The sequence below is a fragment of the Rhinolophus sinicus genome, linkage group LG01 (genome assembly GCF_036562045.2).
Source record: "Rhinolophus sinicus isolate RSC01 linkage group LG01, ASM3656204v1, whole genome shotgun sequence".
NCBI classification, from domain to species: Eukaryota; Metazoa; Chordata; class Mammalia; order Chiroptera; family Rhinolophidae; genus Rhinolophus; species Rhinolophus sinicus.
Window position 1 is genome coordinate 194,269,007 of NC_133751.1, and position 25,123 is coordinate 194,294,129.

At 40.1% G+C, this 25,123-nt stretch overlaps 1 long non-coding RNA gene across 1 annotated transcript in view; it reads left to right on the forward strand.

Moving 5' to 3' along the window:
- LOC141568293 (uncharacterized) overlaps positions 1–25,123 on the forward strand; it is a 179,474-nt gene that overhangs the window by 85,011 nt on the left and 69,340 nt on the right. Inside the window, exon 2 of the long non-coding RNA XR_012491417.1 lies at positions 5,247–5,377. This is a non-coding gene — a long non-coding RNA (uncharacterized LOC141568293). The remainder of the gene's footprint in view (positions 1–5,246; positions 5,378–25,123) is intronic.

The following is a 25,123-nucleotide window of genomic DNA, read 5'->3' on the forward strand; positions in this document are numbered from 1 at the left end:
GTGTGATCTGATTTAAGCATTAATTTTTTTTTGTTTCTTTCCTCTCTATTGCCTCTTTTAGAGCTATCATTTATTACAGCATGGCCTGAGTGATTCATCTAAATTATAAATTGTAAATGTACCCATGCTGTTCCACTGATTTAAAAATCATCAATTACTCCTAATTGTGCACTGAAGGGAATTCAAGCCCCTTACCTGCCTTTTGTCTCGTATCTCTTATTCTGTGGCCTCACACCTGAGGTCTACTGGTACCACCTTGCTTCTATTCTGTTCCTGCCCCATCTTTCCCTACCCTGACACCAACCCTAGAAACACAGGGCGTTTGATTTAATGGTTTGGTGGAGTTAACACATGATACTCTCTCTGTCTTCAAGGCCCTTCCAGCATCCTTTCAGCTGGCTATCATCTCTTAAGGTTCAACTTAACTATCACCTCCTCTGGAGTGTCTTCTCTGAGCCCCAGACCCAGCTAAGGGGCCAGTTTCAGTGGTTCCAGGGCCGCCTGGCCTCGGTCTTCTTGTAATGCTTGCCATGTAATCTTGAAATGATCTGTTTACTAGACTCAGACCTCCTTGGTGCAGGCACAGTGTCTTATGCATCAGTCTCCCTGCTATGTAGTGCGATGCTTGGTAGGTGCTCAATAGGAACTGAACTGAATTCTTGAAAACTCTTTGTATCAATTAATGCACAACCAAAAAAAAGAAAAAAGAAAAAAGCGGAAGCTACTCTGATTATCAACAACAGAGGTATGATAGAAGAGCTGAGAACAGGGGACAATGAGGCAAACCAGACAGTAGCAGCAGCAGAAGTTGCTACCACCCTAAGGAGGAGGTGGAGTTGCCAGAACAACAGGGTTGGGGGCCTCCAGATAGAAGCTGGAACCAAGGAGGTTCTAATTGGAGACAGTTAGAACTGCCAAAGATGATGCCCAAAGTAGAGAGACCAGGAGAGGAATGCCTGGTGTCTCCCTTCCCTCGGCCCTCCATTCTTCTGCCATTTGCTCTCATTGGCTGATTCCAGCTGGAAGTCAGCCTCATGATGCAGCCCATGGAGGGCAGCCTCCCTGTGATGGAGAGCAGGGCAGGAGAAGGGTGATGAAAGGATCAAGGGCGAACAGGCCTGTGGGACCACCTCACTCTGGAAAGAAGTGTGAGGCAGAAAGAAAAACTACCTAAAGTACCATATGTATATTCATTTATCCCTTTGATCAGTGTTTAGTGCAATTGTTCATGACTGTTTTTGGGCTGTGACATATATATAAAATGATGGTGATTTGCTGACACGTCCCCCTGAATGTCACAAATGTGCCCAGAGTTATCAGCCATTGCCAGTGCACATCTCTCTTCCTTTCCAACTCAAGAAGGACACTGGGATTCACAGGCGTGAAAGTGTCATTGTTATGGGAGACAGAAAAGAGTAAATTGGTGCAAATAAATTACCTGTGACAGGGACACATTTCATTACCAGTCCAACTGCCACGAAGGGATTCAGAACCACAGGCATGGTTAGAATATTCTTAGATCATATATAAATGGGGCAAGGCAAAGTCTAAAATTGGAGTGAGAAATTGAAGGAGGATTCCAGAGAATTCATGTGAGAAGGACTTTTGTCTCAACTATTTTTATGTTTCGTCTTAAAGGATTCTTTTTCAATGGACAGTTGCCTTAAATATGAACCTAAATTTGTCTGTAGAGACATTGTCTATATCATACAAAGATAAAAAATTTCAAGAGAACAAAATGTTATGTGGACCTTATGTTCCATAAATGGTTCAACCTACACGGATATAGTATGTTATTCATACTGTGATTCTGACGTGGTCTGGCACCCATCCCCCCATATTGTAACTAGTTCTTTGAAAACATAGAAGAATCCCTATTTTTTCAGTATTGGACAATCCACTTTTTTTCTTTTTTTTTGGATTAATCTGGGCTATTGCGGAATTCCACAATCATTATGTTTAAAAAGTTAAATCTTTTAAAATGATCCACTCACAAACAATGCCCTTCCCTCTTCAGAGTTGGCGTTATATTTTTAAAATTTGGGGAAGAAAAAATATAAAAGTAACAGGATCTTGCTGGCATTGGTGATTATGTAATCACGTGGCTCCTGAGTACATAAAATATCTCCTATTGTTGAAATCCTTGTTTGCCATTTAAAAATACAGAAATTCAAGAGCGCTCCATTTTATCTTCAGCACGTTGCATATCAGAATTTTAAAAAGTGTTTATTTGTTTCCGTGCCTGTTGGCATTCTCCACCCCCAGGGGTGAGGAGGGCTGTGGTCCTTCTGTGTTGTTCTTTGCTCTAGAACAGTACCTGGCACACAGACGTGGCTCAATAAATATTTGTTGATGACTCACCGCTTTCCTTCTTGCATTCCTCTGGAATGAAATACGAGAAAGCTGAAGAAGCAATTGACCTTTCTGACTAACACTTTCCTAGGAAGATGTTGTCTAGACCTCGCTCTACTCCGCTGAGTGGGACCAAGCCAGGAACAACCTCTAATGTGTGCAGACAATCAAAGAAGGGGGAGCCTGTTAATTGCAAGCTGTTTTTCAGTGTTGCCAAAAGGTCACCACTATCAATTATGACATATATTTGAAGAGAAGGAAGTCCTGTCTATATGGCAATATATTCCACGATGCCTAATTTGTTTGCTGTAATAAGGCCAGGCTCAGTTATTGATGAATCCATCATCCGGGTCTTGTATGCTGATGACACCTCCTAAGTTTCTCTCTCAAGATAATGGTATTGCATACTGAGATTGGTGCTGGGCCGTATATTATTAAGCTCCATAAACACGTTGAACATTAATTGCTACTGCTGTGCAAGAAAATAATTTTTTTTTCCTCTTTGTGGTGGAGAGTTAAGTAATTTATACAGGATGACTCAAGCCGTGTCTCTAGGCAGCCTGCGAAATGCTGCTAAATCAATCCATATGGCTGGTCTCTGCGAGAGAATCAATTCTATGACCTGCATGGGTGAATGATACGGGGCTTCGCAGCCTCACTGAATTCTTTCTTGCTATAAATGGACTAGCCCTTGAGGTTATGTCTCTACATACCTCATGGGGGAGAAAAAGTAGAAACAATTACAGGGTCAATTGAAACAAAAAATAAATGCTCATCTCAATTAATTCAAATGAATGGAACTTTTCCTAGGTTTTCTTTTCTGTGTGTGTTCCCCCTGCAGGATCCAAATAATGGTCTTAATGCTCCATTTCACTTTTCTGGCACCAACACAGGCTTGGTTCAGAAGACTAAACGGCTTCTTATAAAGGCAGGGGGTGGGTTCTGGGACATGGGGACCTGAGCTGTCAGTTCCCTGGAGAACCAGTCTATGAAGTCGATGCCAGCCTTTGATTACTTTCTCTGTGTGTCTTAGGGCCTTGCTTTAACTCTTTGACTTCAATTTATTTTCATTATAGTTTTATAACTAATTTATCACCTTTAAAATTGTTTCAAAGGGCAACTTACGAAGAATATGATCAAGGAAAGCAACTGTTCTTTCACTCCCTCTCTGTCCCCCCGAAGTCCCAGCTTTGCTCCTGGCTTGGTTTGTTTGTACTGCATTGGCAAATAATAATACTCTCTGAAGTACAAGGGCTCACCTATGTTTTCTAGACAAAAAGACACATCTTAAATGGTAGATTCAGAGTTTAGCTTTCCCAACACATCCACAAATGATGTTTATATAGACTGGCAGACTAAAGAATAACCTGATTTACATAGATTTATCAAAATTTGATAACCTTTAGTTTTCAGCAGAAGCCAAATTGGACAATACCTTGGATTTCCCTTAATGGGCAGTGGGAAAAAAAAAAAAAGATCCAGTGAAGGCAGTGCTGGCTCAAGCCACGTGAAATTTTCAGGCCTTGAGTTTCCAATGGCAAGTATGAATGGAAAATTAGGGCAACCTAAATTTTGACTATACCTTGTAGAGGGCACTTGTTTTCCTCTCAGTTCCTTCATCCAACCCTGGTATCATCATTTCTCCTTTTAATGGGAGGGTGTGAGGGTTCTTTGTATATTATTTTATTTGATTCTGGTTTGGTAGACAACTGCAGTAACCATTATGCATGGACATGGTCATGTGATCCAGGCCTGACTAATCATAGAACCCTCTCCTTGGTTATGGTGATTGGCCCAGGGATGGGTTTGTGACTTGAACCTAGTCAATGAGAATTTTTCCATGGCACTTTATATATATGGACACACTCTTTTTCCTCTCTCACGTTCCTAGCTGAGATGATATAAGCCTGCAGTTGTCTAATTGTACCTTCCCTAGGACTCTGGGCCCATCCTCACTCATCAAGGAAACAGGCTGTAAGGAGAGAACAAGGGCAACATAGAGGGAGAGAGAGAGAGAGAGAGAGAGAGAGAGAGAGAGAGAGAGAGAGAGAGAGAAGGAGGGGAGGGGGAGCAAGAGTGAGACTGAGCTAATGAAAATGTTTAAGTGACCATATACCAAACTTCCTGGCAGCCAGCTCCTCCTCTGGATTCTCCTTGTTGTGTGTATCCATTACCCTGCAGCTGACTTTGAGTCAGTTTTTGGTCGTTTGCAACTAGAGAAGTTCAGGTTAATATATTCACCCCATGTTAAGCACCAATCACTGCTTTATTTGCCTATGGAGTACCATAAAGTCCCAGATTCTTGGGAGAGCCAGGGCTCCAGAGAAAACAGAATGACTCTGGGGCTTATCCTGATGGTGGAGAATTCTAGACAGCTCTGAAGCAGACAGTGAGGAGAAAATGGCAGGAAGTTACATTTATACATCAACCTTAGACCTAAGTAACTTGTCATCTCAACTGACCCCCTGATATTCTTTTGTCATCCCCTCAGTCTTTTAGGACATGACTTTTCTTTCCCTCAATTCCTTTTTATCTCTTTCTTTCTTTCTTTCTTTTTTTAATTTATTGAGGTGACAATTGTTAGTAAAATTACATAGATTTCAGGTGTACAATTCTGTATCTCTTTCTTTCCATATGTAGCTGTCTACAGTTGCTTCTTTAGTTTTTGCTTGTGTCTCTTATTTCTGTGTACCATATTTTGAGAGATATATACATGAATAGTAATTATTATGAAGCATGGTGGCTATTGCCTTTGAGATACTGGGTAAAGAGTAGGAGAAAATATAACTCTCCTCCCTCTCTATGAATGGTGGAGAGCTAGTCAGCCATGCTCATTTGCTCATTTAGTGATCAAAATCTTTGTTTTTCTTTCCCCTGACCTCTGACTTCTGTAGATTTATAACTCTGCTTTGGGAAGAAGGTTAGCTGCCTTCTCTGCAGCAGTCTCAAGGTCTGACCTTCGGCTTGCAGGGTGGCCTTGGAAATGTGAATCATGGCTGAGAAGACTTGACAGAGAGGTGAGGCGGTAAGCAGCTTCTTTCTCTTCACTCTCCCTCAGGAACTATATCATCATCTTTCCGAGGGTTCAAGGTCCTCTCTGCTGTGTGCAGGCTCATTTCTTGGATATGTGGCCATTTTCGAGAGCTAGAGAGAAGGCACGCAGAGGACAGGAGCAAGCCCTTCAAGGTGATTTGAAGTCTGAGGTCCTCCACGTATCACTCTTGTTGCCAGAAGTGCACTTTCATCTTAACTTTTATTCAGGAGGGTGTGGCAGAGAGTGGGAGGAGGGCGGGACTCTGAGTCTGAGACCGGGATGTGATATCAGATTTGCTCTAACTAGCTCTGAGCCGCTGGGCATGTGCCTTTTATTTCCTGACTCTCAGATCAAGCATCTGTGAAATGAAGGAGACGGCAGTTCCTGCTTGTTGTGTGAATCAAAATAAAAATGAGGCAATAAATATGAAAGCAGTCTGTGGATGGAAGAGAGTAGCTCAAGTACAAGGCATTGTTCTTATTAAGATGCCATAGTTTAGAAATAGCATCTTCTAGGAGTACATAACAAAATGAAAATCATTGTTGGGAGATGTGTATTTGGAAATATTCTTTTTTTTTTTTTTTTTTTTTTTTACTGGGAAGCAGCAGTTTGAAGAGGTAGAAAATGCTGCATTCAAAGTCTTTGTGCAGTTTTAAAATGAAAAACTGTATGTCTATGACAGTGGGACAGATGAAACCTATAGTTTGAGCTAGCATGTGCATGCATTTTTAAAGAGTAATCATTCTACTTAAAAATATATATTTATTAGCTTGACACATTCTGAATTATGGATTCAGACTGTATAATTTCAGAAAGCTCAATGTCGCCAGGCAGACACGTGCAGTTCCACTGGTTATTGTGGCCACACTTCAAAGTTTTTCCTGGGGAAGAATTGGAACATTGGTTTTCCACTTTGCCACACGTAGATCTTTACACCACACACATGCGTGTACACACATACATACACACATAACACATGCACCCACTTGACAAATGACAAGAGAATTGAAGTTTCTGTGATATGGACTAGGGTCATTATGAATCATCTCAGAATTCACATACCCGGGAGTTTAATTTTGCGTCTCCCGTGAGGATCGCCACGGCCTTTGGCCATGAGGTCAGATGATGAAGTTGATCATGGGCAGGATAACTAGACATTTTCAAACCCTCGGGGACAATGAGGCCAGGAAAGGATCGTAATGTTCAGATTGAAAACTTCACAGGCAAAGACATGCCCTGTCTCACAGCCCTGCTGATCTATCACAGAACTGCTCAGAGGTTGTGGGCATGTGATGACCACTGTGATTTGCTAGGATTCTCTGCCTTTTTCCATGGAGGATTTTAAAAATAGCTCCAGGACAGTTAATTAAAAAAATTTTAAAAATTCTGCATGCCAGAAGAGTTCTGCAAACAAAGTTCTTTTGACTCAGCTCCTTTTCCAGATCAGTCAAAGGCCAGGAGATAACCACCTGAGAACAGGTTATAAGGGGAAGTCAGAAGACATTTGAGATCTAGAGTCCACCAATTTTTGCACATGTGTAAAAGATGGTTCTATCAACACAGGGAAGCCAGGACATTCATTAATGCAGAAGAATTTTAACTAGTCAATTACTGAGAATTTGGTGGAATTATTTGGCAAAAATAAACATAAATACATGGTAGACCACAACAAATAATTAGATGTGCACAACAACACGCAGTCCTTTGAGTACTTCCCTAAAAAAGGAAAACAGCAAAACAAATGTATACTTTACTGGCTGAATCTGGTTAAGAAGGAATAAGCAAGAGAATTCCATGGCAGGCAAATGCTCCTGTTGCAAATTATTTTTGTTTTCTGAGCATAGGCTTAAAAGCTCCTGGGGTTTATCAGCTCCTGGGGTGAGAAAAGGGAAGGAAGGAGGAAGAGCTGGGCGAAGAGATGGAGAGAAAGGGAGTAGAAGGAGAGGAAGAAAGAAGAATGGTGGAAAGTTGAAGGGAATACTGAGGAGAAGCAGGGAGAGGGGGTGAAAGAGAAATGCAGGAGCTGAGGAAGATGGGGTGCCATGAGGCCACCTCTGTGTTTCACCCCAGAGAGAATGTAAAACCCCTTTGGAGGCTGGAGTTGTTGGGTTTAGCATGTTGGGTTTAACAATGGGTTTAGCATGTTTCCTCTCAGCATATACACTGGGGGTGCCAAAAAATGTATACAGGTGTACACTTTGGTCAACGTTGCTGAAGCAGTAGTTCACCATAATCAGAAGTGTGTGGATGCTGATGGTAACCGCTTTGAGCACTTCTTTTCTTTTTTTTTTAAAGATTTTATTGGGGAAGGGGAACAGGACTATACTGGGGAACAGTGTGTACTTCCAGGACTTTTTTCCAAGTCAAGTTGCAGGGGGCGCAGCCCACCATCCCTTGGGGGAGTTGAACCAGCAACCTTGTGGTTGAAAGGACGCACTCCAACCAACTGAGCCATCTGGGAGCTCAGTGGCAGCTCAGCTCTAGGTTCCGTGTTCAATCTTAGTTGCAGTGGGTGGAGCCCATCATCCCTTGTGGGACTCAAGGAGTTTAACTGGCAACCTTGTGGTTGAGAGCCCATTGGCCCATGTGGGAATCGAACTGGCAGCCTTCGGAGTTAGGAGCATGGAGCTCCAACCACCTGAGCCACCGGGCTGGCCCTGAGCCCCTTTTGTAATTGCAGAAGTCAAACTTGACTTGTATTCATCTTTTGTTATTGGTATATATTGAGTATTACAATTTTAATAGTTTTTCTTTCTTAAAATGTATATACTGTACATTTGTTTGGCACCCTCTGTACATCTCCCTCTTTAGCTTCTGAGGGAAGCCCAGGCCTCAGGTGGAACCACATAAACTTCCCTCAGATCTGTACCCTGCACTCCCTCAGGAAGCTTTTGCTCAGAGAGAACCCCCTACCCCTCCACACCTTTCTAATGGGTGACGATGGGGAGACCCTGAGGGCAGGGCTTCATGTTGAGTTTGGTCTGTCTTGTATGACCCCTTCAGAACATTTTCCATGAGCAGGAAAAACCGGAGCTTAGATTACAGGTCTGAGCCTAGTAGGAATCTAGAGTGGAAGCAAATATCCAAGTTTTATCATGAAGATCTTCTGGCTGTAAAGCACACTGGAGACGTAGATCCTAAAGTACAAGCTGCAATCCATCCCTTCATCTGTCTTGCAGAATAAAGTAGACAAAGTGAGATACATATGCTCACAAGTGCTTTCAAAGGGTACGATGCTTCAGAAATGCAACTTACTACTATTACTGTTTTGTGTGGAAGATGCTGTACTTCGGTTTTTACCTGGTTTAATCCCGTTCATCTGATTTGATTGTTTGACTATAAACCATTAACCGGAAACATGGAAACTCCTATTCTTTCCACTCTACTATTTTGTTATCATAGGATATCAGGCCTCAGTAATGGACATTTATTCTCACGTGGTCCTAACTGAAGAAACTGAGTTTAGAGCTCAGAAACTGAGGTCCAGGGAGGCTAAATGGCCTGCCCAAGCCCAAATTTACAAAGGTTTGACTCTCTGCTAAGTGTCCCTGACATCATACCTTCATGCTGCTCCAGAATGATGCTTGGGTGCGTAAGACTCTGCACTTTGTGGAGCTCACCCCCTGGACCCCATCTCTGCTTTGTTGTGGTGCCCAGGATGCATCACATGTAGGTTGGCTAGTATGGACCATTTAGTGTTCTCTGAACAACAGGTTCTAGAGGATTTTGGAAAATGAGTTGAGCCCACTTTTTACATGAACCCAAAGAGTTAAGGTCTAGCTGAAAGGCAAGTGTTGAGGTTATTGACAGTATACACAGGCAGGTAGGTGGCTTTGGAGGGGATCTTGAGAGAGCCGAGTGACCGTGGAGCTGGGTGGGCAGTTCTATGCCTGTGGGAGCAGGAAGGGTCCTAAAAGTCATGCAACCAGGAATCTGGAGGAATGTTCCATGAAGAGATGGAAAGCCTGGGAAGAAGCTTAATTAAGGGCTGGGAATTAAGCCTGGAAGAATTTAGAGCAGTGGTAATAATCTTGAACCCCCACAGTATTCAAACTTTCAGGCATAGGGTATAAGGACGGCCTTGTGGAAACCCAAAACTCTTCTGAGCCTTCGTCTTCAGGTTCCTCGGCAGCTCCCACATGCACAAAACTTCAGGAGGTGCCCAGGAACTGCACAGGTGGCAACAGTGTACCTGCTGGCTAGAGGAAGAATAATTCCTCCTCTGCTTGGCCTGGCGAGTGTTCTCCTTTGTTTCAGAGGCAGCTTTTCCAGGCAGAACCATGGTTGTAGTTGGATGAGGAAGAACGTACCCTACCGATCTCATTTTAAAAGTCTTGGGAAATCAGAACTATAGAAAGAGGTTACTTTATGGAAACCATCACAATATATTCTTGGCAGATTGCATACGGAGACGAGAATTCCCACACAATATCAATCTTTTGGATATCACCCCACATCACTCACTGTCACTAGCATGGGGGCAGGGTTTTTTTCCTTAGTCTCCTGCTGCGTGCTATGTGCTGTGTTCAGAGGAATGGATACTTGCTACCAGTCATCTCAGTCTCACTAAGGACACTAATCACTAAGGATGCTGGCCGGCCGTTCTGTTTCTATGGGCAGTGGAGTCTGGACCCATGATGTCCCCTATGGCCTCAGGACCTGACCTTGGCCTTTACCAGCATTCTACTGGAGTGCTTTCCCCCTAGTTATGGATTCTGTGTTTCTCCTCCTTGGCATAGGCTGGTCCTTAGTGACAATGTTCCACATTGGCCATTTGCTCGCACTTCTGCCATTCCTGTATCTTCTCAGCTTCCTTCCTAAAGAAAAACCTTCATTAGCCATTATCACCAGAAACAAAAATTCTTCCTCCTTTGTGGGGTCTTCCATTCCAGGACGGGTTAACGTCCAGCTGAAAGTTCAGAACATGAGAAAAGTTCTTCCTACCAATCTCCATTAACGACCCTTGAACTGACTAAAAACTGGGATGGGAAGTCTAGGACACATGCTCTTCTGTTTGCAGTCTCCCCCTGTATATACATATCCTGTTCTCTTTCATTCTGAGTGGGTGCTTTGCCTGGAACTGTCTTGGGAGATCCTTCTCGTTACGTTTTCGTAACCCAGTGAGGCCCTTCCTTGTTCATGTCTTTTGATGAAATAAGAGCCGATCTCTGAAACTGAGGTTGGCTCTTGAGGTGGCCCACACAGCCTCCAACAGCCAATTCCATTTCAAGTTTACTCTTCCTTACAGACTGGGGGGTTTGAGGTCAAAAAGGTCAGGAAGGCTGCGGATTGTTTAATTAGTGAATTAATGGAGACCACTATAGGCATTTTAAACAGGAGTGCATTTAATAGAGGGAATAAAGTGCTTATAAAGGCCCCCTGAGCAGGTAGGCACTCCTAGACTGGATTCTCAGAGATGATTCCCAGAAAAATATGGAACTGACCCACCCGGGAGGGAACCCTGAGCTCTGTAGCTACCACTGTTGGTATATTCAAGAGCACATCACATATTTATGATTCAGGAATCAGGAAGCTGGAATCAAGAAGCTGCCATCCCTGCTGCCGCTGTGTAACTGCCTCTCTATGATGCCCAATAAACTGGAGGATGGACCCTGGAATGCTGTTGTAAAAAAAACATCATGTTTTCTGGACCATGTTTGCCAGGAGGAAAGCAGCCAAGAGGAGCAGGTAGGTGGTCGCCACCTCCCTCCTGTCTTTAAAACCTTACAGGAGTGCAACCATGCTTCGTGCAGAACCCTCACTGCAGGAGACCCTGAGAACACTGTTTTCTGTTTTCAACCCCTCTCACTGAAAGCCTGGCGGCCTAGGGGTCTAGGGAGCTAGATCACAGCATCTACCTCAACTGTTGATGGGCTTTTATCACCTGCTGCATCAATTTTGAAAATTATGCTATCCTTACAGAGAAATATATTACAGAAAGAGACTTTGACAATGGTATATGATAATGTCATTTTATAGGTGGACAAACTGAAGAGAAGCAAAGTGACTCCTCTAAAAGCCACCCAGATAGTTCTTGGCAGAGTCAGGGCAATAATGCCAACCTCTTGGTTCTAGGTTGTTTCCAATTCAGTGCTTTGCACATAAGAGTCTATGGACCTGCAGGGAGCACATGGAGATGTGCTAACAGTAGAAGAAATCAGGGCAAAATGAGGTTAATTCAGTATTATTATACTTGGAGATTATGGAAGAAATGCTATTATTTGTATTAAAACAAAGAGCTATGTCGTGTATACACATCTGTGTTAATAAACATGGAATTCACTGTAAGGATGAGATGGGAACAGACAGCTTCAGGATTTTCTTCTCATAGTGCCTCTTTACTCCTTGTGCTGCTGGGGAGCATTCTGGGAAAGGGTTTGAGGAGCTCTACAGCACCCCATGCTGCCTTCTTTTCTCATATATTGTCCTACTATACTTTGCTGAGTGACATGTAAAAATTAGTTTCATTTCCACTCAAATACTGCTTCTTTTGTTAAATCTTCTCTTCGTCCTTGTTGTAATTAATTGTTCCCTTGGCACTCCCCAAACCCCACATTTATTGCTGGATTAGAGTATAAATCACAGTGTACCTTGTTTCATGGTAAACTCTGTAATTCCTGTCTCCTCTATAAGGGTGTGAGCCCCTCATGGGTAGGGACAGTGTCGAGACCAGCACCCAGTACGGTGCCTTTGCATATGGAATAACATGGGCAGTGCTTCCTCTGGTTCTCCCCTCATCCTTGGGGAGCTTCAGAGGAGACTTCCCTGCCCCTTGCACTTAGGAAGGGCCATGTGATGAGGTCCTGCCAATGAAATGAACAGAAGTGACATGTGTTATTTCTAGGCTGAAACAATGAAAAGGTCTTGTGTGACCCTACAGCTTTTTCTTCTTTGCTGTGTTGACTCCGAAGGATGTTGAGAGGGCAGAACCAGAAGGGGAAAAAAAAAATAGGAGAGCTGTCTTGGAGAGATGCTCCAACCAGAAGAGAACTTTGCATAAGCAGGAAATAACCATTTTCTGTATTTAGTCACTGTGACTTTAAGATTTGTTTGTTTCCCTAACACAGGATAGACCATCTAGTATGGAATTGCATGGAAAGTCTAGATAGCTACCGATGCATCTCCTAGAATGATACAGTTTATTTGCAACTTCCATTGTCTTTCACATGTAACTTCTCTTAGACCCTGAGAATTCTGAAAGTATAGCAAGTTGTTAAACTCTGTAGGGTTCATGGAAACAAGTGGGCAGAAGTCGTCACCCAGTTCAGTTGTGCCTTGAAAGGTCTAAGGCCATTTGGAAAGTCATGAATATCCCCAGCAGGTGGGAAGGTACCATATTTCATCCAGGTGTTGCTGTCCCTTTGACACCTCAGGGAAATTTACAACCCCAGTAGCTCACCTTCTCCACCTTGGCACATGCTAATTTTCCTTAATGGAGTTCTATGGATTCTAGAAGCCCAGTGAAATGCTGGTTTACTCAATGACTTTTCACTCCGTGGGTACCAATTTTACTTTGTTTATGTGTGATTGGTAACATAATGTATTTATTACAGATGTGCATTTATTTTGTATACATACATTGTGATCATATATATGCAACATTTGCAGATTATTTCCAGGAACTTAAAAAAAAAAAGGAAGACAGTAGGTGTTTCTAAATGAATTTATCTTTTGCCGTATAATCTCTGACAATATTTTGCCACAGCTGATAGGGATTTTTATTCCAGCTGGACCTCAGGCAAGATATTTCTCCTCTCTGTGCATCCATTTCCTTCTCTGGAAAGTCGAGTGGTACTTACACTTCACGTTGCGTGGGGATTGAAGAAAATGTTTGTAATGGATCTAGCTCAGTGCTTGGCAGTTTGTAGGTATTTAATAAACAATAATTGATAATAGTTATGTACTATACTTATGTAGAACTTCATTGTTTAAAAATACTTTATATTTTTTCAAATTTCAATTCACCCTCACAATGGCTTTTTGGGGGGGTGTAGAGTTTATAATCTCCATTTTGTAGCAGAAGAAAGTGAGGCTCAGGGAGGGCAAAGTGACAGACCAGGAAGTGCATGAGCTGAGGCCGAAAACTAGTTTCCTGACTCTGGTCCTGCTGCTCTACCCGGGAGGTACCTTGAAGCAGTGCTAAAGAGCAGAGCTGGGCGGAATGCATTCTGGGATCAGGAGCACGATGCATGGCCAAAAGTGGGAGTTTGACCACTTTTGTGGCCACTGTAATTGTATTATATGTACCAATGGCTATCACTTATGCCTCCAAGTTACCTATTTTAAAGTGACCCATCAGTGACCCTTTGGCCATATCCAAGAGACTTTTATAAAATTGAAGCTGATGTGTTGTTCAGACTACACGGTGTAAATGACTATCGATAATCAAAGTATTGGAACAGAAGAGGAACAAGTTACTGAAAACTATACATGTAGTTTTTGTATAATCACCCACTGGACCAGAGGGCCATTCTTTGCATATGGAAATGTTAGCAATAAAATATGGTCCTTCTTTGCAGCGTCATAGGAGAACCAGAGGTTTGTTCCTTGAAGTTAAGATGCATCACATCTCACTCATGTGCCTCTCTGTTCTTCCGCGATGCCAGACAGCCAAGATATTAACTTAGATCAGGATGGAGCATAATTGTGCATGTCAATATTTATCCTCCCTCCACACTCAAATTAGCCCCTCTAATAATCAAGCTGAAAAACACACCCTCCTTGTTACCTACTCTCTTGCACCCAACAGTTTTCTGATATAGTTATGCATTGCAATCAATGCAAAAACACAGGCGTTTGAGTTGCCCATCCATTTAGCAAGGGATTTGGGAATAGGATCAAAGTTGGTTCTATTTCAATAGGGTCCCTAGTGAGCTGTTAATTACTTGGGTTTCAAATCAGATGGCATTTGAAATAGAATATTGAATTACACCTGTGTTTGGGGGTCAGTTTATCTTCTGATACGAAGATAGATTTGTGGCAGGAAGGAACAGGAGGAAATGAAGTTAGTTTTCTTCCTGTGTTTGATGGCGAAGGTCTTTGTTGCTGAAATATTCCTCAGGGCTTTGCATACTGGGTTAAACCAATGGGGAAAAATTCCGTTTCAGGAACTTGGAGCAAGAGCAGACCTCCAATTATCCCTCAAGCAGATTAAAAAATGTAATCTTAGACTTGTTAATATGAAATACGACTTGCATACATATATATGTGTGTGTATATATATATGGTTTTGAGTACTTAAGATGATTTGAAAACCAGTTTGGTGGCAAGCAGAATGGTGGAATTAATGTTTCTGACCTCAGTATTCTAATATTTATCTCAAACATTTAGATTTTAATTTTGGTGAAAATAAATATTTTTGTTTGCTTACTAATTTATGCTTGTCAGAAGATGCTATCTTATTTTGGAATATGTCACTTGCTCACTAACCTCCGAACATGCCCACCTCCTTTCCATTCCTTAAGCGCCCAAGCCCTCCCCTGACTCTCTATTGCATCTGTCTGTGGTGCTCATTTCCTAGCTCTGTGTGTCTTACCTTTCAGGTTTACACTCCAATTTCACTTCCTCCCAGGGGCTTTACCTCCCATTGACTCTGCCTTAGCACTGTATTTTTCCTTCAAAGCATGGATCATGGTTGGCATACATCTTACTTATTAGTCACACATATGGTCTTCTTGCTCATGAGAACAGCCAGGGGCTTGTGTTGTCTCACGTACCCGCACATCTGTAATACAGCACTGTACCTGGCACACTGAGAGCTGAGTGTCCATATTTATTTAGTGAATGAGTGAATAAACAGATGACTGAACAAATCGTGGCTAACCTCTCCTTTTCACAGAGCACTGATCAAACCATTAGGGGAGTATGACATTCAGGTTCAATCCTTCTAACTTAAAATATAATTTTATGAAACTGGACAGTAACTGAAAAACTGTAACAAAGCTGTATTTAGATTCCACCATTTTGGCTGGAGAACATTCTGCCAGTACCATGCACTGAACTGTTAATGCAATAAAACTGCTGTGGCTTCTCTCTTGGTTTCACTCAGTGTGGATCTTTGTTTCTACCTCCTTGTGGGTTGCTCCTCTTGCCTCCTGACACCCTTGTTTTTATATCCCACCTTTTGCTTTAATTTCTGTCTCAGAAAAACTGCTGACAATTTCCTCATGGGTTAGCTACAAAATAAATACAAGCTATCTTTCTGTTATCAAATTCATAATGGCTATGACTAGTAGAACTGATCACAACAAAATAAAACTGACGACTAAAATGGCTCATGGTAGAATTTGTTATTGGCTAAAAATTGATGGCAAAATTAAATCTTCTTGACAAAATTTTGACATGCAAAATTTGATCTGGGAAAATTGAACTTTATGGAAGTAAAGAAAATTCAAAATGGCAGAAACCATAACTGTTAAAATTAGATATGGCTAAAAAAAACCTGATTTAAAAATATTTTTATAAAATTTCTAAGGAAAAGGATTGATGCTGACCAAATAATATCAGCGAAATAAAAATAAGGACAAGATAAAAGCATTTATATTATTTAATCAAGGGAAGATACGGCTCAGGGAGCTTAGTCAATAAATCTTAAAGTACCGGAAAGGCGATTTATTGTAGTGAAGAATGGACAGCTGTTCTCCTTTTTCACTGATAGAAAAAGAAAGATCTGAGAATACAGCAGGGAGTTTAGAAAGAACTTCCTGTCCAAAAGGGGTTGGGGGGCCCTGGAATGCATTACCAGAAGAGCAGGGTGGTGTGGGGGAGTGAGGTGGGAGAGTAGAGTGTACTGGAATGTGTGTGTGTGTGTGTGTGTGTGTGTGTGTGTGTGTGTGTGTGTGGTGGGAGAAGCTGGGGAGCCCTCTCTGAAGTTTCTGGAAGAAGGTGTAGTAGAGAGCTATCATTCTAAAGTGGTTTAAGTGCATTCCTTTCTGACTGAAAACACAAAGATGAATTAGGAGTTTTTCTCTCTGGAATACCCGTTTGGGCCCATATTTCTATGACTCTATGACATTTTAAAAATTCTGTTTTGCTCATTGGTAGTACAGTAAAATGATGCTGTTTGGAAAATAGAATGATAAGGCCTTGTTGAGAAGTTACTTTGTATCTCACTATTAAAACTTTTAGTTTTGTTTAAATGTTCTAAAAATTGGTGTTCTTTTGACCTAGGTTTTGTAGCTCCAATACCTTTTGGGAATTAGTTTTATGTATGTGGAATTCTGTGAATAAAATGGTCATTGTAATGGCTATTAAGGATCATTGTTTTAAATCTGGAATAATAGAAGTGGTCATTCCATAGGGGGAAAAATCTAAGGATTGAAGAAATAAAAATGATCTATTGTGATACCAAAAATGTAACTGTTAGTTTTATGAGAGAAAACATATGGGCCATGCAGGCAAAGAATCTTTGACGAGAGCCTCATATGTAATAAAAGAAAGATGCAGAAAATTAGATGACTGATTGTGATTGCTAGGGCTACAAGTTTGTAATAAAGGGTTGTACCATAAAGTTGGAGTGGGAGACTGAATGGGAAGGAAGGACCCGTAGAGTATCCCAGAGGATAGGCAGTAACTCTGATCAGGATGGGAAAAGTCATTAGTGTGAATGGAAACAAGATGGCGGCTGTCAACAGTAGGTTGAGGTTGACCTCCCTTGATTAATGGAAGGGTCACTGACTTTTCTGCTTCTAGTGTGTGGGCATCATATATGAAGCAATAACTGTAAGAAGGAAACCATGGCATTCAAAAAGAAAGAAGAAAAGATATCTAGTAAGTAGAAGGATGCTGTTGATTAAAGAGGGCTTGAGAGGAAATTCTAGGGTTGTTTCCAAGTCATTGAGTTCATTGAAATCCCGGGAAATGCTGGGAGATTGAAAATAACAGTGAGTGCACCCTAAGCTAACCTCTCAGAAAAGTTATAAACCATCAGTGGTAGTTGACATTACTGGATTTTTCACACTGAAGCACTAGAAATTCTAAGTTATTGTTCACTACATCTTGGTCTGATGTTAAGTATAAATGATATAGCATATTTCTTTTTTCTTTCAGTTTTTCTTCTTTTACCATACAATAGTTACTGAAAAAAATTTTTTTTTTTTTGTGATGAGAGCTTTTAAGATCTGTGCTCTTAGCAACTTTCAAATATACAATACAGCATTATCAACTATAGTTGCCATGCCATATATTACATCCCCATGACTCATTCATTGTATAACTATAAGTTTGAACCCCTCACCCACTTTGCCTACCCCCACCCCCTGCCTCCTCAACCACCAATCTGTTCTCTGTAGCCTATGTGCTTAGTTTTTCTTTTACTTTTAAATTGTTATAATTTATTATTATTATTTTTTAGATTCCACATAAAAGTGAGATCACACAGTTTTTGTCTTTATCTGTCTGACCTTTTTCAATTACCATAAAACCTCCAGCTCCATTCATGTTGTTGCAAGTGGCAAAATTTCTTTCTTTTAAAAAAATATTTCATTATATATACCACATTTTCTTTATTCATTGATGGACACCTTGGCTCTTTCCAGATCTTGGCTATGTTAAATAATGCTGCAATGAACATGTGGGTGCAAAAATCTTTTTGAGTTAGTGTTTTTGTTTTCTTTGGAAACTACCCAGAAGTGGGATTGCTAGATACTATGGTAGTTCTATTTTTAATTTTTTGAGGAAACTCCATACTGTTTTTATAGTGGCTGCACCAATTTACAGTCTGACCAGCAGTGCAAAATGGTTCCCTTTCTTCACATCCTTGCCAGCACTTATTTTCTCGTATGTTTTCGATAGTAGCCATTCTGACAGGTGTGGGGTCATAGCTCATTGTGGGTTTGACTTGCATTTCCCTATAGATTATTGATGCTGAGCATCTTCCCATGTGCCTGTTGGCCATCTGTATGTCCTCTTTGGGAAAATCTATTCAGATCCTCTGCCCAGTTTTAAAAATCAGGCTGTTTTTTGCTATTGGTTGTATGAGTTCTTTATATATTTTGGATAGTCACGCTTTATCAGATACATGATTTGCAAATATTTTCTCCCATTCAGTAGTTTGCCTTTTATTTTGTTGATGGTTTCCTTTGCTGTGCAGAAGCTTTTAAGTTTGATGTCGTTCCACTTGTTTATTGTTGTTTTTGTTGCTGTTGCTTTTGGTGTGACATCCAGAAAATAATTGCCAAGACCAATGTCAAGGAGCTTACCACATATGTTTTTGTCTAGGAGTTTTATAGTTTCATTCAAGTCTTTAATCCATTTTGAGTTAATTTTTATGTATGGTGTAAGATAGCAATAAAGTTTCACTCTTCATATTTTTTAAATATAACTTTGTGGGAAGAATAATTGTCTTGTATTTCAAACACAAGGAGTACAGGAGAATTAAATATATGCCACCTGTTGATATTCTATGAAACAGACTACCTGGGGAAATCATACCGGTTTGTACATGTTATGGTACCACACCAGGAAGACAATGAATATTGTTCTCTCTGCTAGCTTAGAAAATAGTCACATATTTTATTAAAAAAAAATAGCAACTATTGTGGTGATGATACTGGTTGACGACAAAATCTCCTGGAATTGGATTAAGCTATTAGTGCTATTTGTTGAGAATTAGGAATTACTAAGGGAATCATATGGATATATTTATATGTATGTATATATAATTTGGCTTTTTCTTTCTACCTGGTTCTACTGAGTTTCCTATAATGATTAGTAATAAAGTTGAATATTTATTTATTTGTTTATTTATTTATTTGTTTTAATAAAAGGGTTTGATAATGATTTTATATTTAAAGCCATAATTGAGTGGATTAGACTTTTTATTTGATTACATTGCTATTTAGACCTCAGGGTCATAACCATGACCTATCCATCTGGTAGTGATACCCTATTTTAGGCCACGTATCAGTATTGCAGATCTAGGTTTCTAAATTAACAGTTTATGCTATGGCATCTCTTTTCTTCTTTGAATAAGTAGTGTTTGATCAGGCAGGAAAAATGGAGAATTGACCTGAAACAAAATGCTTTAGTACTATGCGTTCTTACATTAATTATGCATCTAGCAGAGGTCTGGCTCATCAAGCTAGTTTTGCACAACATTTAGAAATGTTTATTATGGACACTCACTGAAACTAAAGGTGAATTTCCAAAATATTTATATTGGTCAGATTAAATTGCCTTATCTCTACTTCTTTTTGAATAGATTTTTTTCTTATTTTATTCTTATTTTCATTTCTAAATTGTTTGAAGATAGTTTCCCCCCCCCCCCCCGCCTTTGAAAAGCAATGTTAACAGGTCAATCTCATATAAATAGGATTACAGCCTATGAATATTTTTGAAAACTAGCATCCTTATCTGGATTTTCTGTTGTCTCCCGAAACACTGCTCTCTGGGAAATTTCAACATGGAAGAAAGAAAGTTTTAGCACCAATTTTGTGCCTGAAACACAAGAGAAGATGAACAGACGTCTGCTGCATTAAAAAAGGACATAGGCATGCATTAAACCCCTTATGTCTTACTTTTTAATGATGCAATTGTGAATTATGTTCTTGTTGCATTTGTAATTAGAGGCTGCAGCAGATGGTGAAGACTTATTTTAAAGTGATGTGTCTATTAAAATAAGCCACACTGCCAATGATTGTTCACTGTAACAGCATCTTTACGCCCCTAAAACACTCCGACTCTTTGTTGATGTGCAGTTGATTACCACAGCTGATTACATATGTGCACATATTTGCTTGAAAATGTATCAGGGATATTTGATATGTGCAATACTTTATTTTAAAGTGTGTGTTATCACAATTATAGATAATGAAGCTTTCAATGAATTATTCAGTCGCACCATGTACAAAGGGAATGCACTGATTTCCCTTTTCAATAAAATTAGACATGAATCTTTCTAAACTATTGAGGCTAATTCACCCTACACAGTGGGAGAAGCCTTGAATGGAGAGTGGGGAGTTTTTGCGTATTCAAAGATTCTCTTCTGCACATTTTTATAAAGAGCAATTTTGTTTTGGGTGAACTCAGTCCACAGTTAGTGACGGAACCTCAGGCTTAAAGTGGGGGTGGAGAGAAATAGGCACTGAGACAGGTCGAGGTAAAAATGGAATAAAGTAGGTTGTCAAAAGGATGGTACGTATTTGCGTAGTTTATTTAATCTGTGCTATAAACAACACCCACATCTCACTGGCTTACATTTACAAAGATTTATTTCTCTCTGGTTACATGTGATCATAAAGGGACTCTGCTCATTGTAGTCCATAAGGACCTGGCTGATGGGGGCTCTGTCTCAACATAGGCTCCTCACTAATGGGAGTAGAGTGTGGTCACTTACATACCAGCTTTTAAAACTTCTTTCTGGAAGAGCCTCATGACACTTCCACTTTTGCAATAAGAATATTTAATTGGCGAGAGCAAGTCATATGACTTAACCCAACATTAAGAGGGCCGAGAAGTGCTGTCCTACTGTGTGTCTGAAATATTTGGTGAACAATAATCATGACCACCTTGTGATGTAATTCTCTGCAAGGCTGTGTGCTCTTGAGACACTTTCTCTGCTTGGCTATTCTGACTACTCTATTTCTATCATCCGGGTCCTGAAATATCATCAGGTCACCTTTTTTATGTTCAATAATGTGTGGAACTTTTAGAAAAGGGCGTGTGTTCCCTGGAGGGACAGAGGCATCTTCCAGATTAAGATTTCCTAGACTCTGTTCCCTTAAGAAGTGTTAATGAGAAATAAAGATTCCATAGTCAGTTTAGTCTGGGAATCTTTGGGTAAGTTATGCAAATTTCATTACTTCTCAGAGCCTATAATATGTTAATGTGAACATCTATGAGGCCAGCACAAACATGCATCATTTCTCTGTTCCACAGACTCTCTTTTTTGGAGAGCTTCCCATGGGATGATATTTTGTGGGAACACGTTTTGGTAATGCTGCTCAGGTTTCTCCCATTGGTCCCTGATTGTATATTTGGTCATCATTTAATTTCTGGTTTGATGAACAGATCAAGGTACTGGGAGGGTGACATGCCTAGAGAGGACCTGGCAGCTCCATGCCACCCCCACCCCCATACCTTGCTCTATTCATCTACTGCATTTGACTGTTCCTTAGTTGTACCCTTAATAATACACCAGCAAACATAAGCAAAGTATTTCCTGAGTTCTGTGAACTGTTCCAGAAAATTATCCAAACTGTAGAGGACATTGAGGGAAAACTTGATTTGTAGTAATTGGTCAAGAGTACAGGTAGCTCAGGACTTGCAACTGGCCTTGAAGTGGGGACAGTTTTGTGGGACTGAGCCCCTTTAACTTGTGGGATCTGATACTAACTCAAGGTAGATAGTGTGAGGATTGAATTGAATGTATTTGTTGGACATCCAGTCGGTATCTGTAGAATCTGAGAACTAGTTGTTGGTATTGGAAAACATTGCAGAATTGTTGGTAGTTATCACCTGGAAGATGCAGAAAGCTTCCAATGCCACACCTTCTTCCCTAGGCCTCACCCTCTCCTTAGCCTAGAAAGGAAGGAGCATGATTCTGATGGATGTGAGGGCAGAGGGGAAATTTTGCAATAAGAAAATATTGTGTTTGACATGAAGACATGAGTCGGCATGAGAGGGCTGAGCTAGGACTAGTCGTTCTAGGGTGGGGAGAGCTCTATGCCATGATTCTGTATTCAGACGATAATTATAATAATTTCTGCCGTGTGTGCGCACGCGCGTGTGTATCTTAATGGCAGAAATTACTTCAATGGAATTATATTTCATTTTTATATTATGTTATTTTTTTGGTATATATATAAATATATATATTGGGGGTGACAAAAAATGTATTCAAGTGGACACTTTGGTCAACGTTGCTGAAGCAGTAGTTAGCTGTAATCAGAAGTGTCTGAACGCTGATGGTAACCACTTTGAGCACCTCTTTTAATTGTAGAAGTCACACGGGACTTGTATTCATCTTTTGTTATTTGTATATATTGAATATTACAATTTTAATACAGTTTATTTTTTTTACCTTTTTTTATTTATTGTGGTGACAATTGTTAGTAAAATTACCTAGATTTCAGGTGTACAATTCTGTATTACATCATCTATAAATCCCATTGTGTGTTCACCACCCAGAGTCAGTCTCCTTCCATCACCATATATTTGATCCCCTTTACCCTCATCTTCTATCCCCCACCCCCCTTACCCTCTGGTAACCACTAAACTGTTGTCTGTGTCTATGAGTTTTTGTTTCTCATTTGTTTGTCTTGTTCTTTTGTTGTTTTCAGTTTATATACCACATATCAGTGAAATCATATGGTTCTCTGCTTTTTCTGTCTGACTTATTTCGCTTAGCATTATACTCTCAGGATCCATCCATGTTGTCACAAATGTTCCTATATCATCTTTTCTTACCACCAAATAGTATTCCATTGTGTATATATACCACAACTTCTTTATCCATTCATCTATCGAAGGACATTTTGGTTGTTTCCATGTCTTGGCCACCGTAAACAAAGCTGCAATGAACATTGGAGCACACGTGTCTTTATGTATAAATGTTTTCAGGTTTTTTGGGTAGATACCCAGGAGAGGGATTGCTGGGTCATATGGCAATTCTATTTGTAATTTTTTGAGGAACCTCCACACTGCCTTCCATAATGGCTGCACCACTCTGCGTTCCCACCAACAGTGTATGAAGGTTCCTTTTTCTCCACAGCCTCTCCAACACTTGTTACTATTTGTTTGCTGATGATAGCCATTCTGACTGGGGTGAGGTGATATCTCATTGTGGTTTTTATTTGCATTTCTCTGATGTTTAGTGATGTTGAGCATTTTTTCATATGTCTATTTGCCATTTGTACGTCCTCTTTGGAGAAATATCTCTTCAGGTTGTCTGCCCATTTTTCAATTGGGTTGTTTGTTTTTCTTGTTGTTGAGTTTCATGAGTTCCTTGTATATTTTGAATATTAGCCCCTTATCGGAAGCACTGTTTGCAAAAATCTTCTCCCATTCAGTTGGTGGCCTCTTTATTTTGTCGATGGTTTCTTTTGCTGTGCAGGAGCTTTTAAGTTTCACAAAGTCCCATTCGTTTATTTCAGCTTTTAATTCCCTTGCCTTTGGAGTCAAATTCATAAAATGCTCTTTGAACCCAAGGTCCATAAGTTTAGTAACTATGTTTCTTCTATGCAGTTTATTGTGTCAGGTCTTATGCTTAAGTCTTTGATCCATTTTGAATTAATTTTGGTACATGGTGACAGATAGCAGTCCAGTTTCATTCTTTTGCGTGTGGCTATCCAATTCTCCCAGCACCATTTATTGAAGAGGCTGTCTTTTCTCCAGTGTATGTGTTTTGATTCTTTGTCAAAAATTATCTGTCCATATTTATGTAGTTTTATTTCTGGGTTCTCAATTCTATTCTATTGGTCTATGTGTCTGTTTTTCTGCCAATACCATGCTGTTTTGATTAATGTATCCCTGTAGTACAAGCTAAAGTCAGGGAGTGTGATACCTCTAGTGTTGTTCTTTTTTCTTAACATTGCTTTGGCTATTCGGGGTCTTTTGTGGTTCCAAACATATCCAATGACTTTTTGTTATATTTCTTTAAAAAACGCCATTGGATTTTGATGGGGATTGCATTAAATACGTATATTGCTTTGGGTAATATGGCCATTTTAACTATGTTGATTCTTCCAATCCATGAGCATGGAATGTCTTTCCATTTCTTTGTGTCTTCTTCAATTTCTTTTAAAAATGTCTTATTGTTTTCAGCATATAGGTCTTTCACATCCTTGGTTAAGTTTATTTCTAGGTATTTTATTCTTTTTGCTGCAATTGCAAAAGGAATTCCTGTTTTGTATTTCTTTTTCTGAGATTTCATTGTCAGTATATAGGAATGCAATGGACTTTTGTACGTTGATTTTGTAGCCAGCAACTTTACTGTTTTCGTTAATTGTTTCTGATAGCTTTTTGGTGGAGTCTTTAGGGTTTTCTATATATAGCATCAAGTCATCTGCAAGGAGTGACAATTTAACTTCTTCATTCCCAATTTGGATGCCTTTTATTTCTTTCCTTTGCCTGATTGCTCTGGCAAGGACTTCCAACACTATGTTGAAAAGCAGAGGTGATAGGGGACATCCCTGTCGTGTTCCTGAATGTAGAGCAAAGGGCTTCAGTTTTTCACCATTAATTATGAGATTAGGTGAGGATTTGTCATATATGGCCTTTATTATGTTAAGGCATTTTCCTTCTATACCTATTTTTTTGTGTTTTAATCATAAATGGATGTTGTATCGTGTCAAATGCTTTTCCTGCATCAATTGATATAATCATATGATTTTTGTCCTTTATTTTGTTTATGTGATGTATCACATTGATGGATTTCCGGATGTTGAACCATCCTTGTGCCCCGGGGATGAACCCCACTTGGTCGTGATGAGTAATCTTTGTAATGCATTGTTGTATTCGATTTGCTAGAATTTTGTTTAGGATTTTTGCATCTGTATTCATGAGAGATATTAGTCTTTAGTTTTCCTTTTGTGTTGTCCTTACCAGGTTGGGTATCAGGATAATGTTGACCTCATAAAATGACTTGGGCAGTACTGTCTCTTCTTCAATTTTTTGGAAGAGTTTGAGCAGCACTGATATTAGATCCTCTTTGAAGGTTTGGTACAATTCACTAGTGAAACCATCTGGTCCCGGACTTTTGCTTTTGGAAATGTTTTGAATGACTGATTCAACTTTGTT